At 39.1% G+C, this 14,982-nt stretch overlaps 1 protein-coding gene across 3 annotated transcripts in view; it reads right to left on the reverse strand.

Annotated features, from left to right (window-relative positions):
* FGF14 (fibroblast growth factor 14) overlaps positions 1–14,982 on the reverse strand; it is a 626,343-nt gene that overhangs the window by 115,704 nt on the left and 495,657 nt on the right. The window lies entirely within an intron of this gene.

Consider the following 14,982-nt stretch of genomic DNA (forward strand, 5'->3'; position numbering starts at 1 on the left):
ATCTAGACCAATTAGATGAATTAAAAAGATAATCCTATATAACTTATATAACTAAAAAGGACAGTAAAATTGCATAATATGGCTTTTGATTCTTGGCCCAAATGGCTTGAGGTTGAGGGCAGTGGAAGTTTATTAAAACCAAAAGGGGACAGATGCACCAGAAATACATCTACACGTGCAACAACTCCTACAGAACACCTACTGAACGCTGGCAGAAGACCTCAGACTTCCCAAAAGGCAAGAAACCCCCCACGTACCTGGTTAGGGCAAAAGAAAAATATAAACAAAGACAAAAGGATAGGGACGGGTCCTGCACCAGCGGGAGGGAGCTGTGAAGGAGAAAAAGTGTCCACACACTAAGAAGCCCCTTCGCGGGCGGAGACTGCAGGTGGCGGAGTGGGGGAGCTTCGGAGCCGCGGAGGAGAGCACAGCAACAGGGGAGCGGAGGGCAAAGCGGAGAGATTCCAGCACAGAGGATCAGGGCCAACCGGCACTCACCAGCCGAGAGGCTTGTCTGCTCACCCGCCGGGGCGGGCGGGGCTGGGAGCTGAGGCTCGGGCTTCGGTCGGAGCACCGGGAGAGGACTGGGGTTGGCGGCGTGAACACAGCATGCAGGGCGTTAGTGCACCTCGGCTAGCCGGGAGGGAGTCCGGGGAAAAGTCTGGACCTGCCGAAGAGGCAAGAGACTTCTTCTTCCCTCTTTATTTCCTGGTGCGCGAGGAGAGCGGATTAAGAACGCTGCTTAAAGGAGTTCCACAGACGGGCGCAAGAGCGGCTAAAAGTGCCGACCCCAGAGACGGGCATGAGACGCTAAGGCTGCTGCTGCCGCCACCAAGAAGCCTGTGTACGAACACAGGTCACTATCCACAACCCCCTTCCGGGGAGCCTGTGCAGCCCGCCACTGCCAGGTTCCCGGGATCCACGAACAACTCCCCCGGGAGAACGCACGGCGCGCCTCAGGCTGGTGCGACCTCACGCCGGCGCAACGTTACGCCGGCCTCTGCCGCCGCAGGCCCGCCCCGCACTCCATGCCCCTCCCCCGCCCTCCCCCGGCCTGAGTGAGCCAGAGCCCCTGAATCAGCGGCTCCTTTAACCCCGTCCTGTCTGAGCAAAGAACAGACGCCCCTCCGGCGACCTACATGCACAGGTGGGGCCAAATCCAAAGCTGAGCCCCTGGGAGCTGTGAGAACAAAGAAGACAAAGGGAAATCTCTCCCAGCAGCCTCAGAAGCAGCGGATTAAAGCTCCACAATCAACTTGATGAACCCTGCATCTGTGGAATACATGAATAGACAACGAATCATCCCAAATTAAGGAGCCGTGTGGATGAAAGGCTCTTGGTGCTTCAGCCAGGAGTTAGTGCTGTGCCTCTGAGGTGGGAGAGCCAACTTCAGGACACTGGTCCACAAGAGACCTCCCAGCTCCACATAATATCAAACGGCGAAAATCTCCCAGAGTTCTCCATCTCAATGCCAGCACCCAGTTTCACTCAACGACCAGCAAGCTACAGTGCTGGACATCCTATGCCAAACAACTAGCAAGACAGGAACACAACCCCACCCATTAGCAGAGAGGCTGCCTAAAATCATAACAAGTCCACAGACACCCCAAAACACACCACCAGACGTGGACCTGCCCGCCAGAAAGACAAGATCCAGCCTCATCCACCAAAACACAGGCACTACTCCCCTCCACCAGGAAGCCTACACAACCCACTGAACCAACCTTAGCCACTGGGGACAGACACCAAAAACAATGGGAACTACGAACCTGCAGCCTGCAAAAAGGAGACCCCAAAACACAGTAAGATAAGCAAAATGAGAAGACAGAAAAACACACAGCAGATGAAGGAGCAAGATAAAAACCCACCAGACCTAACAAATGAAGAGGAAATAGGCAGTCTACCTGAAAAAGAATTCAGAATAATGGTAGTAAACATGATCCAAAATCTTGGAAATAGAATAGACAAAATGCAAGAAACATTTAACAAGGACCTAGAAGAACTAAAGATGAAACAAACAATGGTGAACAACACAATAAATGAAATGAAAAATACTCTAGATGGGATCAATAGCAGAATAACTGAGGCAGAAGAATGGATAAGTGACCTGGAACATAAAACAGTGGAAATAACTAATGCAGAGCAGAATAAAGAAAAAAGAATGAAAAGAACTGAGGACAGTCTCAGAGACCTCTGGGACAACATTAAATGCACCAACATTCGAATTATAGGGATTCCAGAAGAAGAAGAAAAAAAGAAAGGGACTGAGAAAATATTTGAAGAGATTATAGTTGAAAACTTCCCTAATATGGGAAAGGAAATAGTTAATCAAGTCCAGGAAGCACAGAGCGTCCCATACAGGATAAATCCAAGGAGAAATACGCCAAGACACATATTAATCAAACTGTCAAAAATTAAATACAAAGAAAGCATATTAAAAGCAGCAAGGGAAAAACAACAAATAACACACAAGGGAATCCCCATAAGGTTAACAGCTGATCTTTCAGCAGAAACTCTGCAAGCCAGAAGGGAGTGGTAGGACATATTGAAAGTGATGAAGGAGAAAAACCTGCAACCAAGATTACTCTACCCAGCAAGGATCTCATTCAGATTTGATGGAGAAATTAAAACCTTTACAGACAAGCAAAAGCTGAGAGAGTTCAGCACCACCAAACCAGCTCTACAACAACTGCTAAAGGAACTTCTCTAGGCAAGAAACACAAAAGAAGGAAAAGACCTACAATAATGGACCCAAAACAATTAAGAAAATGGGAATGGGAACATACATATCGATAATTACCTTAAATGTAAATGGATTAATGCTCCCACCAAAAGACACAGATTGGCTGAATGGATACAAAAACAAGACATATATATTTGCTGTCTACAAGAGACCCACTTCAGACCTAGAGACACAAACATACGGAAAGTAAGGGGATGGAAAAAGGTATTTCATGCAATGGAAACCAAAAGAAAGCTGGACTAGCAATTCTCATATCAGACAAAATAGACTTTAAAATAAAGACTATTAGAAGAGACAAAGAAGGACACTACATAATGATCAAGGGATTGATCCAAGAAGAAGATATAACAATTGTAAATATTTATGCACCCAACACAGGAGCACCTCAATACATAAGGCAAATACTAACAGTCATAAAAGGGGAAATTGACAGTAACACATTCATAGTAGGGGACTTTAACACCCCACTTTCACCAATGGACAGGTCATCCAAAATGAAAATAAATAAGGAAACACACGCTTTAAATGATACATTAAACAAGATGGACTTAATTGATATTTATAGGACATTCCATCCAAAAACAACAGAATACACATTTTTCTCAAGTGCTCATGGAACATTCTCCAGGATAGATCATACCTTGGGTCACAACTCAAGCCTTGGTAAATTTAAGAAAATTGAAATTGTATCAAGTATCTTTTCTGACGACAACGCTATGAGACTAGATATCAATTACAGGAAAAGATCTGTAAAAAATACAAACACATGGAGGCTAAACAATACACTACTTAATAACGAAGTGATCACTGAAGAAATAAATAGGATATCAAAAAATACCTAGAAACAAATGACAATGGAGACATGACAACTCAAAATCTATGGGATGCAGCAAAAGCAGTTCTAAGAGGGAAGTTTATAGCAATACAATCCTACCTTAAGAAACAGGAAACATCTCGAATAAACAACCTAACCTTGCACCTAAAGCAATTAGAGAAAGAAGAACAAAAAATCCCCAAAGTTAGCAGAAGGAAAGAAATCATAAAAATCAGATCAGAAATAAATGAAAAAGAAATGAAGGAAACGATAGCAAAGATCAATAAAACTAAAACCTGGTTCTTTGAAGGGATAAACAAAATTGATAAACCATTAGCCAAACTCATCAAGAAAAAAAGGGAGAAGACTGAAATCAATAGAATTAGAAATGAAAAAGAAGTAACAACTGACACTGCAGAAATACAAAAGATCATGAGAGATTACTACAAGCAACTCTATGCCAATAAAATGAACAACCTGGAAGAAATGGACAAATTCTTAGTAAGGCACAAGCTGCCAAGACTGAATCAGGAAGAAATAGAAAATATGAACAGACCAATCACAAGCACTGAAATTGAAACTGTGATTAAAAACCTTCCAACAAGCAAAAGCCCAGGACCAGATGGCTTCACAGGCGAATTCTACCAACATTTAGAGAAGAGCTATCACCTATCCTTCTCAAACTCTTCCAAAATATAGCAGAGGGAGGAACACTGCCAAACTCATTCTACGAGGCCACCATCACCCTGATACCAAAACCAGACAAGGATGTCACAAAGAAAGAAAACTACAAGCCAATATCACTGATGAACATAGATGCAAAAATCCTCAACAAAATACTAGCAAACAGAATCCAACAGCACATTAAAAGGATCATACACCATGATCAAGTGGGGTTTATTCCAGGAATGCAAGGATTCTTCAATATACGCAAATCAATCAATGTGATACACCATATTAACAAATTGAAGGAGAAAAACCATATGATCATCTCAATAGATGCAGAGACAGCTTTTGACAAAATTCAACACCGATTTATGATAAAAACCCTGCAGAAAGTAGGCATAGAGGGAACTTTCCTCAACATAATAAAGGCCATATATGATAAACCCACAGCCAACATCGTCCTCAATGGTGAAAAACTGAAAGCATTTCCACTAAGATCAGGAACAAGACAAGGTTGCCCACTCTCACCACTCTTATTCAACATAGTTTTGGAAGTTTTAGCCACAGCAATCAGAGAAGAAAAGGAAATAAAAGGAATCCAAATCGGAAAAGAAGAAGTAAAGCTGTCACTGTTTGCAGATGACATGATACTATACATAGAGAATCCTAAAGATGCTACCAGAAAACTACTAGAGCTAATCAATGAATTTGGTAAAGTAGCAGGATACAAAATTAATGCACAGAAATCTTTGGCATTCCTATACACTAAGGATGAAAAATCTGAAATTGAAATCAAGAAAACACTCCCATTTACCATTGCAACAAAAAGAATAAAATAACTAGGAATAAACCTACCTAAGGAGACAAAAGACCTGTATGCAGAAAATTATAAGACACTGATGAAAGAAATGAAAGATGATACAAATAGATGGAGAGATATACCATGTTCTTGGATTGGAAGAATCAACATTGTGAAAATGACTCTACTACCCAAAGCAATCTACAGATTCAATGCAATCCCTATCAAACTACCACTGGCATTTTCACAGAACTAGAACAAAACATTTCACAATTTGTATGGAAACACAAAAGACCCCGAATAGCCAAAGTAATCTTGAGAACGAAAAACGGAGCTGGAGGAATCAGGCTTCCTGACTTCAGACTATACTATAAAGCTACAGTAATCAAGACAGTATGGTACTGGCACAAAAACAGAAATATAGATCAGTGGAACAAGATAGAAAGCCCAGAGATAAACCCATGCACATATGGTCACCTTATCTTTGATAAAGGAGGCAGGAATGTACAGTGGAGAAAGGACAGCCTCTTCAATAAGTGGTGCTGGGAAAACTGGACAGCTGCATGTAAAAGTATGAGATTAGATCACTCCCTAACACCATACAGAGAAATAAGCTCCAAATGGATTAAAGACCTAAATGTAAGTCCAGAAACTATCAAACTCTTAGAGGAAAACATAGGCAGTACACTCTATGACATAAACCACAGCAAGGTCCTTTTTGACCCACCTCCTAGAGAAATGGAAATAAAAACAAAAATAAACAAATGGGACCTAATTAAACTTAAAAGCTTTTGCGCAGCAAAGGGAACCATAAACAAGACAAAAAGACAACCCTCAGAATGGGAGAAAATATTTGCAAATGAAGCAACTGACAAAGAATTAATTTCCAAAATTTATAAGCAGCTCATGCAGCTTAATAACAAAAAAACAAACAACCCAATCCAAAAATGGTCAGAAGACCTAAATAGACATTTCTCCAAAGAAGATATACAGACTGCCAACAAACACATGAAAGAATGCTCAACATCACTAATCATTAGAGAAATGCAAATCAAAACTACAATGAGATATCATCTCACACCAGTCAGAATGGCCATCATCAAAAAATCTAGAAACAATAAATGCTGGAGAGGGTGTGGAGAAAAGGGAACCCTCTTGCACTGCTGGTGGGAATGTAAATTGATACAGCCACTGTGGAGAACGGTATGGAGGTTCCTTAAAAAACTACAAATAGAACTACCATATGACCCAGCAATCCCAGTACTCGGCATATACCCTGAGAAAACCATAATTCAAAAAGTTTCATGTACCAAAATGTTCATTGCAGCTCTATTTACAATAGCCCGGAGATGGAAACAACCTAAGTGTCCATCATCGGATGAATGGATAAAGAAGATGTGGCACATATATACAATGGAATATTACTCAGCCATAAAAAGAAACAAAATTGAGCTATTTGTAATGAGGTGAATAGACCTAGAGTCTGTCATACAGAGTGAAGTAAGTCAGAAAGAGAGAGACAAATACTGTATGCTAACACATATATATGGAATTTAAGAAAAAAAAATGTCATGAAAAACCTAAGGATGAAACAGGAATAAAGACACAGACTTACTAGAGAATGGACTTGAGGCTATGGGGAGAGGGAAGGATAAAGTGTGACAAAGTGAGAGAGAGACCTGGACATATATACACTAGCAAACGTAGGGGAGATAGCTAGTGGGAAGCAGCCGCATAGCACAGAGAGATCAGCTCGGTGCTTTGTGACCGCCTGGAGGGGTGGGATAGGGAGGGTGGGAGGGAGGGAGACGCAAGCGGGAAGAGATATATGTATATATATAACTGATTCATTTTGTTGTGAAGCAGAAACTAACATACCATTGTAAAGCAATTATACTCCAATAAAGATGTAAAAAAAAAAAAAAAAAAAAAAAACCAAAAGGGAAGTTAGATGGTAACATACTTCTCATTAGATGATTCATCTAAAAGATAGCCAGTCTAGTGATCCGATGCTTCACAAAGAGCCAATTGTACCTTTGAAAATAAACATTTGCATGTGGCTTTTCAAAGGCCATCCTCATCTCATGTCTAGATTGATGGGGGGGCATCAGAATCCCTGCCATGGCAACTGGCATCTCTCCACAACCCCTGAATAGGACATGCAAATGCGATCATGCTGTCAAAACAGGAGGATATTACAGAATGATGAAACAGAGCATCTTGTAATCAATCATAAAATGATGGACTTCAAACAGCTGAAAACACACAAAAAAAGCCACATGCAAAAACAAACATAAAAAGCTATTCAAAACAGAATATCCTCAGCCTTATGTTTAGTTCTCAAGAAATTAGAAAGTGAGAGCATCTGTTTCTATGTATATCTGAATTTGAAAAATGACCCCATGGTACACAGATTTTCTTCAAAGATACTATGATATTGAAGAAAACCTGAAAAATAATACATGAAAATCACAGCATTCATGTGATCAAGCATGTTAGAATACAGGTGTTTTTGGAAGAGCAGGATTTTGAAAAGAAACATCTACGTGATTATTAGGATTGTGTCATGTATGTTCCTTACTCTGTAGTATATAATTTTAAAAATCACATAATTCTAAGATGTGCATTAGTGGAAAAAATTACTCTTGTGCCTTAATCTGCCCATCATCCAATAAGACTTGGCTGGGCTACTGACCCTTGAAGTACTGAGGACTTTTCCTAGTTTTGCTGCATCATATTCTTGCTTGTCACTGAAAATAGGTAGCACAGAAAAGGAAGGGAACAAAGGCGCGGACAAGGGTAGGGATTCTTAGTTGCCATGAAAACATATAGAGCATTTTAGAGATTGACAGTTTTTCTGCAAAACCTTTATGTTCTGGATCACTTATTTTTAGTGATCCTATATCGCAGCAACTATATCTTCTGCACTTGAATTAAGTACATCAGGCAAGGCAGTGAGAAGACCCATAACCCCCGCAGAGTCCCTTTCACACGTACACAGCGAGAGCCCTTCTCTTTTGTTTTTTGTATTAAAAAAAGATAAGAGAGAACAAACATTGGAGAGGATGCAGAGAAAAGGGGACCTTTGTGCATTGTTGGTGGGGATGTAAAATAGGTGCAGTCCCAGTGGAAAACAGGATGGAGGTTCCTCACAAAATGGAAAATAGAAATATGATCCATTTGATCCAGGAATCTCACTTCTGGGTGTACATGCAAAGGCAGTGAAATCAGGATCTCAAAGAGATATCTGCACCCCCATGTTCACTGAGGCATTGTTCACAGTGGCCAAAGCATGGAAACAACCTAAGTGTCCATCAATAGATGAAGGGATAAAAAAAATATGTGGTGTAGATACACAATGGAATATTATTCAGCCATAAAAGAGAAGGAAATCCCGCCATTTGTGACAACAGAAGCGAACCTGAAGCACATGAGGTTAAGGGCCTAATTTGTCATCATCACACCTCACGTCTGATACGAAAGTACCAGTAAAACATGAAATTGTGTTTTTGAGTTCTTATTTAATTTTAAGACAAGAAAAACCAAATTGATTTCTATTTACATAGTTTCACGTTATTTGTTTGTTTGTTTGTTTTAGAAACCGTAATAACATCGACCACGTTGTTCTCAGGTGCCAGGATTGACTCATTGAATTTTCACCACAACTTACTTAATAGGAAGCCCATTTTGATGATGAGAAAGTGAAGACACAGAACAATGAATTAATTTGACAAAGAACATATGACTAATAAGTGCAAAGCTGGGGTTGACATGAGCCTGCCCACTTAGCTACTAAATTATGTGGCCTGTAAAAATCGAACAATCGAATTAAACATCTTAAAATACAAACTCATCTGCTTTTTTAAACTAGGTTCTCAAAGGTTATCTCTAGCTGTGTCTAACCCCTAACCCTGCATACTTGGAGCTGAATCTATAATATAAAGCAACAACATAAAGTTAGAAATGACCAAATTTCTTGAAAATCTCTTCTAAGATCTGCCCTACTTTGCCATTGGCCACATTTCCAATAAATCTCTACCCATAAAACCCTCACCAAAATTATAAATTTAATAATGTATACGTTTAAATTCCTACAGTATCATTTTCACTTTAATTCCCTCATCTCCACCAACTTCAGCCAGAAGTCAACTCCTGACATGACACTGATGTTAACAGTGTCAACCCCCTAAGACCAACACCACGCTTGCCTTTTTAATTCCACCTAATGGGTTGTCCAATTCCTATAGATGCTGTCTTCAAAATCTCCTTCACTCTTTTCCCTCTTTCTATTTTCACCACCAGCAGCAGTTCAGCCCCTAGTGGCCTCTCCTAGGTGGTCTTAAAACCTGCAGTATGCCTGTTCCAATCCATCAGATGAGGAAATATGTAGCCACTCTCCAATACCCGCTGAATTACTCACACCCTGCAGCAGTGGGGCACTGTCCTATCTGCCCAACCTTGGTTTCTAGTGTTCCCACGCCATCCTCAGTGCATAGCCCAACCTGGGTCACTGTGGGCTGCCTACAAAGATCCCATAATCTCCCACCTTTATCCTGTTCCCTTAACCTTACGTGTCTCAAATACATCCACTTCCCTAGAGATGCTCCCCTGCGCACCTGTGCACACAACCCCACGTGCACATGTCTTTGCCTAGTTACTCCTTTTTCTTCTTCCCAAGTTTGACTCCATCAATTCTTCCTTTGGGGCACTTGCCTGACACCTCAGAAGACGTCAGACTCCTCTTTGGAATGCTTTTATGGCAGCATTCTTTATAGGTGTAAGATTTTGTAAACATCAAAATGATTTCATTTTGAAATATTATTAATACATTAAAAGATAGAGAAAGCAACACAACCTACATCCATGCACCCACCGAGATTAAACAGACGTTAACATTCTGCTCTATAATTCATAACTTTAATTCCATGTTTATTTGTGCACTTGTATCACTGATGTCTGTCTCCAACCTGGACTGTAAGTTTCATAAGGAAAACTGAAATGTACTATATTGCTCACCATGGCATTTCCTGGGTCTAGATAAATGAGAGCTATGCACTATATATTTCTTGAATGAATATTGGCAAAGGTGTAGTTTTCCAGTAATTTCATATTGCAGGTAAAAGTGAAAACTGGAACAACAACATGACAACTAAGACACAAATCACAGAAAAGCCTTAAAAATGTCCACAACTTTTGATCAGGTGATTGTACTCTCTGCACTTCTAACCCCAAAATAAATCCTCAGCGTGGTATAAAGTTTTGTGTAACAACATATGTATATATAACACGATCAAGACTATGTAAAAAATACTATCCATAGAGAAAATGGGGGAGGATGTGCCAAAATGTTAAATATAACTCTATTTTGATGGTTATTGGAATATTTATTTTCAGTGTCTTATTATTTGCAAAATATCCTATCATGATGGCATGCTAATTTTATAATGCAAATGCAGAAATTTTAATAAATCTTTTAATGCCTTTGGGAAAGAATGAGTTAAAAGAGCATTTTGTACCTACTTGCAAATAATATTGGACGCATATATGCAAGTAAACTAAACACCTATTACTGTTGTAGATTAACTGGTTGCCCCAACTTTTCAAGAATTCCACTTAATATTTTCTCTTTGCACATAACCACATGTCCATAAAACCTTTACTGTGATCCTTATTTATATAATTGGCCATTGTGCAATGTGGCCATTTATAGCTTAAAGGCAGTCTTTCAAATAATTAAAACAAACAAACAAAAAACCTTTTCTCCCTAAGCCTAAAGTATACAACCAAAAAATCACAGCAAAAACAAAACAAAACAATTTTACTGACAAAACAACCGCATCAGTTATGTGTGGTCACACAAAGGTATGACTAATCTTCTGGATCTACTGTGAATAGAAGGCTCTCACCCTTCATTTTCTCGCTCTACTTCAATACAAGTCTCAACTTCCGTCTAATATGTGCTGGACAGATAACTTACATGTATTATTTGATGACTCTGTGGGAGAAAAGTTGACAAAAAAGGACCAAGAAAATCTCACATAACTGCCAGAATGGATAGGACCCAGACTGCGCAGCAATTTAAAGCGACAGCGTCCAAAGTGGAGGGCCTCTCCTGGCCAAGGGGATTGTGGGACAGTGCACTGCAGTGTATGAAGACCCAGTATCAGAACTTACTATTTTATTATCTCCAAAAATGAGAAAGAACTTAAGCTTCACTAATACTTAACATGCATTGACATCAGTGTCTTCAGAGTCACGTGTCACATTAGGTCCTTGAAGTACCTGAGGCAGGTGGGGCATCCCATAATGCTGAGGGGCTGGCCCAGTGACCCTGGCTCTCAGTCACTGTTCCCAATGAATGCTTTACAGTATGTTGAAATGTATGTGCTCCTGGTTAAGCGGGCTTATAAATTATATTATCTAGTTTAACTAAAGTTAGGATAGTGTAGGGGAAAAAAGCCCCAGAGATAGTATGGATCAAAGGTGATACAAAAAAGCAAGCAAAAGCTTAACATGAAGAAAATAACAAAGATGACATATCTTCTACATGGATTATGTGGTTAAAAATAAGCATGGAAGTATCAAAACAATGATAATCTATTCAAATCTCACATGAAGTCAGCCAAAAGATTTTTAAAATGTTTAGAAGACGATCTGAAGTACATCTACTGTGATAAGAATGGAACCTCACCCTAAATGAATATTATGCCTTAGGATGTAAAAGAATGGAAATATTGCTTGTGTGAAACAAACTTATATTGAGGTGCATGTCCACATTTTTCTTTAAACTAATGGGATAAGAAGGTTTGGTGACAAAGTGCTACAAAATCAATGATCTTATTTGCAATACCGATACAGCCCAAACCCCTACAACTTGGACTCTCAATTAATAATTGAAGGATGAATAAAAATATCTGAAGTCCCACACCTATATTTTGTTAGCCATATAAAAAATGCAAAATATTTTCCAACTTACAAAATTGTTAGAGTTCTTTATTCTCTTTTAAAATACTTATGCATTCAGAATATCTACTCTGCTTAAGAAAATATGAAAACTTAGCCTGTCTTAATTATCCTTTTCCTTTTGTTTTGTCTTTTATATTTACTGTGCCTGCACATTTTACTAAAAATGTTCTGAGGATACTCCTAGAGTGAAACTCTAACTATGCTCTCTGATATTAATTAAAATAGAAATAACGAAAGCTAATGTGCATGTATATCAAGGAAAAAAAAGATGTTTCATAATATATTAGCCTCAACACTTAGAACTGAAAGGAATGCAAATCAGTCCAACTGCCTTCAGGTACAGGGGAAAAAATACCCAACATTTTTAATTAAAACAATCACTTTCTCAGAAGTGGGTTCATTTAAATCAATCACTGTCACAAATTATTTTAATAAAATGTGCAGACTGACAAAAGGGAAATCAGGATAACTCTTAGAATAATGTATACATAATGTAAATCATTATTTAAATTGAAAAATGTACAATATGGCATGGATTTTTATATGGCAAATACATAAAGGTATATACACACATACTATGTTTATTTACACATAAATCTCAGTACTAATTATAAGCATAGGTTCTTTTTTTTTTAACATCTTTATTGGAATATAATTGCTTTACAATGGTGTTCGTTTCTGCTGTATAACAAAGTGAATCAGCTATACGTATACATATATTCCCCATAACCCCTCCCTCTTGCGTCTTCCTCCCACCCTCCCTATCCCACCCCTCTAGGTGGCCACACAGCACCGAGCTGATCTCCCTGAGCTATGCAGCTGCTTCCCACTAGCTATCTATTTTACATTTGGTAGTGTATATATGTCAGTGCTACTCTCTCACTTCGTCCCAGCTTACCCTTCCCCATCCCCGTGTCTTCAAGTCTATTCTCTGTCAGCGTAGGTTCTTAAATGTCCTCTATTAGCTATGGGAAATCATATATTTTTTTAACAGGGTAAAAAGCAATTTTGGAATATATATTTTTGTTGTAGCTCTAATTTGATTTTGGCACTCCTAGTAAGAGAAAATAGTATTGTGAATAATTTATCCAGTCATAAATTATCATATAGTCCAATCATAAAAATAAACCATGCCTAGGAACTCTTCTAAAGAGCTGAAAAAAAGGGTGAGACAAGGGCACTAAGGAAAATGATAAATAAAACTAAAGGTGTGAAAATATGCTATCTCTTTCTGTTAATTTCTGAGAATGTCATTCAATTTCCTTCCTGCACTGACCTCATGCTACCTCCAGAGCCCCATGCCTCTGGGAACCTTGTTTCAGCCATTTCAGAATTGTTGCTGAATCCACCACCCCAATCCAATGCATTATCATGTCTACTGAATTTTAACTGCAGATTCTACAGCCTACAATAGCCTCTCCACCTTTGCCTACCCGATCCTTTGCCTGTAGGTACTAGGGATACAATCTGGCCTAAAAGTACAGTTCTTGCTCTCAAAGAGCTTGCTGTCTATTGAAGAGAGAAGGAGAGAACCTGTAATATGATTTTACGCCAATGAATCATGAGTTAAATTACTGGGTTTACATGTCTATCTGCCTGAAAATAAATTAAAAATCTTTTGATAATTTGCATCATTATTATTCAAAATAGACTGTCACTAGGCTTTACAGAGAACAGCTGCTCAACAAATATTTATTGAACTCAATTCACATTCTGTTTGTTTTTTAAAATCTATATATGTTTTAAATGGAATTAAAAGCAAAATGCATTTTTGTATCTTACTTAAGAATTAGAGGAGCAGAGTATACTTGAGATAAAGATAAATGTGGGTTTTGAAAGGGAAGGATCAAAAAATTTTAAACTTATTTTCCAAAAGTTATTTTGGCAAAAAAATTCCCTCTAGGTAAAATATATTAAGAAAACAGCAGTGGGTAAAGCCTCTTCCTGGGGAAATGTCTGAGAAGATCATTACAGGAAGGCAAGCAGTGAAGATTCTGTTTAATATTTGACCCTAAGCTTCAAGGAGCAGACAGACCTTGAGCAGACCTAGATATCTTGGGATTCCGGCTGCAGCACTGAACTTTTCAAATATTCAGGGTCTATAAGCTCCAGAAAGAAGCCTATCTTTGAAGCTCACTTAGAAAAGCACCCCATTCCAATGCTATTCAAAATCTTAGCAGTAAGGCTTCCCTGGTGGCACAGCGGTTGAGAGTCTGCCTGCCGATGCAGGGGACGCGGGTTCATGCCCCGGTCTGGGAGGATCCCACATGCCGCGGAGCGGCTGGCCCGTGAGCCATGGCCGCTGAGCCTGCGTGTCCGGAGCCTGTGCTCCGCAACGGGAGAGGCCACAGCAGTGAGAGGCCCGCGTACCACAAAAATAAAAGAATAAAAAATCTTAGCAGTATAGTTGCAGTAAGCACATATTACTAAATATGTTAAATTGCCAGAATATTCCATGCTCACTTAGCCAGTGTCTAAATATTTAATAACCTTCTTTCTATTTCTTATTACAGGATTACTTTTAAATAAGAAAACCACTACGGCAAAAACTGCTGCAGACCTCCTTTGGAATGACAGATTCTGAAAACAAACTAGCATCTTGAAACACTCACAGGTCTTTTTTTTTTTTTTTAATTACTTTTATTTATTTATTTACACAGCAGGCTCTTATTGGTTATCTATTTTATACATATTAGTGTATATATGTCAATCCCAATCTCCCAATTCATCCCACCAACAACACCACCCCAACCGCTTTCCCCCCTTGGTGTCTGTACATTTGTTCTCTACTTCTGTGTCTCAATTTCTGCCCTGCAAACCGGTTCATCTGTACCATTTTTCTAGGTTCCACATATATGCGTTAATATACGATATTTGTTTTTCTCTTTCTGACTTACTTCACTCTGTATGACAGTCTCTAGGTCCATCCATGACTCTACAAATGACCCAGTTTCATCCCTTTTTATGACTAATATTCCATTGTATATATGTGCC

This window comes from Phocoena phocoena, chromosome 18 (genome assembly GCF_963924675.1).
Source record: "Phocoena phocoena chromosome 18, mPhoPho1.1, whole genome shotgun sequence".
In the NCBI taxonomy this organism is placed as follows: domain Eukaryota; kingdom Metazoa; phylum Chordata; class Mammalia; order Artiodactyla; family Phocoenidae; genus Phocoena; species Phocoena phocoena.